The sequence below is a fragment of the Hibiscus syriacus genome, unplaced genomic scaffold, assembly GCF_006381635.1.
Source record: "Hibiscus syriacus cultivar Baekdansim isolate YM2019G1 unplaced genomic scaffold, ASM638163v2 tig00112382_pilon, whole genome shotgun sequence".
In the NCBI taxonomy this organism is placed as follows: domain Eukaryota; kingdom Viridiplantae; phylum Streptophyta; class Magnoliopsida; order Malvales; family Malvaceae; genus Hibiscus; species Hibiscus syriacus.
The window spans coordinates 953,637-959,530 of NW_024063318.1; positions in this window are offsets into that span (position 1 = coordinate 953,637).

Here is a 5,894-nt window from a genome sequence, read left to right on the forward strand (position 1 = left end):
TTCATCTCTTCTCCATGGACGTGAGATATACCAAGGTAAGGGAAAAATATTTGTTTTCCATTTTTGAGTCGATTCCTTTGGAATTCGGGTTATGCCGTGAAATAGGAAATTGATCTATGCGAAAAACGCTATCATTTGGTACAAATATTTCTTTCTAAACTTGCTAGATTTCAAAGATCCCAAATCTAAGGGTTTATGTTCATGATAGGATTCATGAAATTGATGATAAATCTTGATGATTTAGAGGTTGTAGATTTGTTTTCAAGCTTGATTTGTGGTTAAAACATGTTCAATCTTTCTAGAGATTATTATGTAAAATTCGGCCAAATTATAAGTTGGAGAACTTTGTGTTATGATGAAAGTTGATTAGGGATTTGATTGTAGAGATGTTAAATGGTTGATTGAAAGTTGATTTTATGCTTAAATCGAATCAAAATCATGAAAACGTAGTTTTAAAGGATAAAGTATTGATCATGATGTATCTAAGTGATAAAATGGTGAAGAACCATTTTATGTAATTGGAAACGTTGGTGCCAATGTTAAAAGGAATTATTAAGTGTTAAATACTTGGTAGAAAATGAGTTCCAAGTATATTATGGAGTTGTTATGGGATGTGTTTATGTTAGTACAATACTAACATATGTGTCCTTATGAATTTATGATTAATACAGATTGTGATTGATTTGTGATTGAAGCAAGTCAAATAGAAAAAGGGTTTATTGTGGACAATTAGTGAGGAACATATCGTGGATTATATAAAGTGTCAAAGTGAGTGCAATACATGCATGACATTATACATAGATATTGTATACATCATTAGGAATACTTGCGATAAGTCGACCTTGTTTATATCAACATGATATATGTCATTTTTATAACTATGACATGACATTGAAATGTCACGGTATGAAATTAAAATGCATTGATCATGAAAAATGTGATATTTTACTATGAATGTTTTCGGGTATGAACTGCCCAATGTTAAATATTGATAATATACTTTGCCATGGATGAATTGAATAAAATAGACTATATGCCCAAGTAAGTCATTGAGGGACAGGGTATAGTTGTCACGCCATAGAGTATATCAGTTGCAGGTTTATAATAGCATTATAGTGTGAAAGGGCACTAAGTTCGGGAAGGTGGATACGACCTTATGTATCAAGTCCGGATTAGCATTATAGCGTAAGCTTAGTGTAGGGGGTGGGCACGACTTTATGTGTCATATCTGGATTAGCACTATGGAGTAAGCTTAGTGCAGGTTTAGCACTACGGTGCAGGTATTTTACTTGGATACCCAGGGTCCTTAGGGTTTTATATTGGGCTATGGGCTATGGATTATGATTTATTGGTTAATAAATGGTAAGCATGCAAATAAGCTTACGAGCTTATGGAATAATGGCAAATATATTGGTAAAATAAACTTATGAGCTTATGGGATAAATGGTAAGAAATTTTATATTATTTTGATCATGGTAAAATATTGGACATGTATGTAACATGATTCAGTGGCATTTGCTTTTGACAATGAAATTCATGCATGAATTGTATTGCACTGTTTATTGTTTTAATTACCTCACTAAGTATATACTTAGTGTGTGATGATTTTCACGCATCGGTAAAAAGCCGGTAGTGGAATAAAGAGTTTAAAGCGACATCAAACATTGAGGTGTATATTTCATTATCAGTAAGACATCCTAAGATGTAATGTTGACTTTATTAGTGGCATGTAATTATTAATGTTTTATTTGATATGTTGAGCAATTTGGAAACAAAATGGTAATTTTGAGTTTTATGTATTTTGCTGAAACTACTGTAGCAGTGCATCGATACACATTTTTTATTCGAAATTTTGGTGCATTGGTACACTTTTCATGTTACTGTAGCAGTGCATCGGTACACTGTTTACTGTTCACGGGTATTGTTCATCACTATTCTTAAAAAAATCTTTTTCCTTAACTTTGTTATAATGAATCATAATTCATATGATATGATAATTTTGATAATATCATTTATCATTTTAAGAAAAATAAATTTTGAATTAGAAATGGTTTTCGAAATTCGGGTGACATCTATAATATGTATAGGTATAATTATACGGGTTATGGGTGTTACAGATTCCATCACATAAGGAGTTGGATCAGCATTTCCAAGAGAATAAATTCATAATAAGAAGCATTTGTTCAACACTTTTCTCGTTCATCACATAAGAAGTTGGATCAGCATCACCTTGTGTAATCCATCGCATATGGAGTTGGATCAACATCATCACTTTGTTCGATTCCATCACATAAAGAGGTGGATCAACATTTCTAGTGGAGAGTTCATAATGAGAAGAAATCATCCGATGAGGGAGAAAAAATTCATAATGAGAAGAACTTGTTCAACCTTAGCTTGTTTCTATCATATAAGGAGTTGAAATAACACCTATACTTGGCTCATCCATCGTATATAGAGTAGGATCAACATCATCACTTTACTCGATTTCATCACATAAGGAGTAGGATCAGCATCACTTCTCATCCATCACACAAGGAGTTGGATCATCATCACCTTGGGTCAACCATCATAAAGGAATTGGTTCAATATTTCTAAGAGAATAAGTTCATAATGAGAAGAACTTGTTCAATCAGGTATTACCCATCGTAAAAGGAAGTGGATTGACGTCCCCAGCAAAGAGTTCATAATGAGAAGAACTCGCCCGATTATGAGAACTTGTAGGTCAAGAATTTCAAGCAGTCAGACCAGTAAAAATTGGTGATTTATATCTTTACTCTATTCATGTTTCACAACAATGAGAAAATAGGGGAAAATGTAATCACCAATTTTCACTCTACATATATTATATCTATATATTATTACAAAAAATGAAAAAGAGGGACAAAATTCCTTAATATCCAGGGCATTCAATGCCCGGACTGTTGAATTGCTTGCTACCCCTGCCATCTCCACTGTTGCCACCACTGTCATGTTACTGTCATTGTTTCCTGTATCAGCACCAAACACGCCGGTAAACTTTTTCTCTTCCACGTCTTATCCGCTACATGTGAGTGGCTCGAGTACTGATCCCTCTTTGTTCGAGCATTCTACGCCATCAACTGACAAAATAGTGGTCCCTAATGCTTGTCTTTATCAGCAAAATCACACACACAAGCAAAGAAAATTGTAAAAACGAATTCAGATTTTTCAACGTACGATTGTAACCCGGGAATAGTTTATTTAAACCACAAAAATCATTTTTAAAGGAAGAACTCTCCCCATTCGAAAAACCAAAAATAAAAACCAAAATTTGTAAAAAGGGAACTCGGCCCTATTTGTTCTTTCGAGAAAAGCAATACAAAAAATACATTTTCAGAGCAAAAACTTTTAATTCAAAATACAAGACATTTTCTCATTTTTCAACAACACGGAGCAATAGTGATCTTTTTTATCAACATTTTTTCATCCATTCAAATAAGAAAATTGGGGAGGGTTTTGAGTTTCTTACCGAGTGTGACTCACGGTGAGGTCTCGTTGATATCAATCCATGACTATTCGAGGTCTCACCGAAGAGGGAGGATAAAACCAAGATCGTGGGGGTTGTCGGAGTCTAAAGATTGTACGGAGTTGGGTTTTGCTTCGGGGAGGTTTTGTATGTCATTTTTAGGCTTCAATCTAGGTGTTGGGGTAGATCAGAGAGTGGTAAGGTTATTAGGAGATTAGTGTCGCAGGAGTTCGAGGGAGTCAAGGAGTTTCGTGGTCCTTTCGTGAAGCTAAGCGCTAAATCACTTAAAAATTGAGCCCCAATCTGTAATCACAACATCAAGATGAGTCGAACGGTGTGTTTCAGGCGTTGACAGCCACCGACGATCACAACGGTGCGGCGGTCGGTGACAACTGAGTGGTGAATGGCGACGAGTTTGGTGAGTCTCGGTTGGGGGAGGGTTATGAGAAATGGAAGGTTTTTTTGGAGGCTAGGGTTACACAATGAATCCAAAATAAAAAAGGGAGTTTATATAGTAGAGGTTTAGGGGTATATTAGCCTGAAGTTTGTCTACTTTTATCTCGTATTTGTATTTTAGTTACCTGTTGTGACCTTTTCGAGATTATTTTAATCTTTATGGCCTAATTGTGTGATTTTACCTATTATGATTATTAGTATGTTTCAGGTTGATAAAAAAGAAAATTACACATAGGTCATCGATAATTTAATGCGTTTTTAGGATTGTTCTCTGCTTGCCTTTATTTTGTTTTTAAATTCAAATGTATGAGCACTGTTTGCATGATTTTCCATCTTTTTGTTAGCTTAGAACAAGTAGCGAAATTTATATTATAACCCCTAAAAGCTACCGTGTTTTTACGTTTTGGTCACCTACGAGGACCAAAAATAATATTTTGCCTTTTATTAATTGCACCAATTTCTTTATTTCCCTTTTTACTCATGTCATGTATGGTTGGTATATTTGCTCTCGCACCCCTGAACCTTTAGCGTGTTTTTTACACTTTAGTTGCCAAATTTTTTTATTTTGATTTTGGTACTCTGTTTTATTTCTTTTAAATTTATTCACTATGTTGTTATGTTATTTCTCTGAAATTAACTTTTATATTTTATATTTATTCATTTTAGCCACTATTTGGACTCTGCCTCTTTATCTTATTTATGATTTGGATATGATAGTTCCAATTTATGCATTTTAGTCACTTTTTTATTTCTGATTTGGTTACAATTTTTTATTTTATTTTATTTCATTTTGGTCTCTTATTGTTTATATTCGAATAGTAAACCTTAATAGACCTTGGGACGATCCACCTTGGGGTATGACTCGTATTATTTATGGTACGAGTAATAATTAAATTAACCCTAACCTTTTTTATTTGATTAATTTATTTTTCTTTATTTATAATTTTACCTTTAAATTTTTGTTATTTTAATTTGTGTATTTACTTTTAAGTATTAACATTTCAGTCCTTTAAATTCAAACTTTTAATTTTCTGTAATTTCTTAATTTAAACTTTATGTTCTGATTTCTCTCATTTAGTCCTTTATTTAATGTTTAAATTTTAGTTCTACATTTTTACATTGTTCCAATTCGATCCTTTTATATGTGTTAATTGTTTTTTTTTAATTTTTGGTCTTCAATTTTAATTTCTTTAAATTAGTCCTAGAATTTTAAGTTTTAAATTAAATCTTTTGATTTAGATTTTTAATATATGACTCGTATTATTTATGGTACGAGTAATAATTAAATTAACCCTAACCTTTTTTATTTGATTAATTTATTTTTCTTTATTTATAATTTTACCTTTAAATTTTTGTTATTTTAATTTGTGTATTTACTTTTAAGTATTAACATTTCAGTCCTTTAAATTCAAACTTTTAATTTTCTGTAATTTCTTAATTTAAACTTTATGTTCTGATTTCTCTCATTTAGTCCTTTATTTAATGTTTAAAGTTTAGTTCTACATTTTTACATTGTTCCAATTCGATCCTTTTATATGTGTTAATTGTTTTTTTTTTAATTTTTGGTCTTCAATTTTAATTTCTTTAAATTAGTCCTAGAATTTTAGGTTTTAAATTAAATCTTTTGATTTAGATTTTTAATATTTTAGTCCTAATCTAGATTACTTACATTCTTAATTTAGTCCTTAAATTAGGCGAATTCTTAATTTGGTCATCGCTTTTGTTCAATGTTCCACTTTAATTATTCAAATTGCAATATTGATTAAAATTAATTTAAGTTAATATTAGAGCCTTCACTTTAGGTTTAATTTCTTTAGCACTCTAATTTAGGGAATGATTCGATTTTAGTTATCGTATTTAGATGCATGAGGGCTTATTTCAATTATTCTATTCAATAAAGAATGATAATTTATTAGGGTCACTTTAGCTGATCTTCCGCATTTATGCTAGGGGC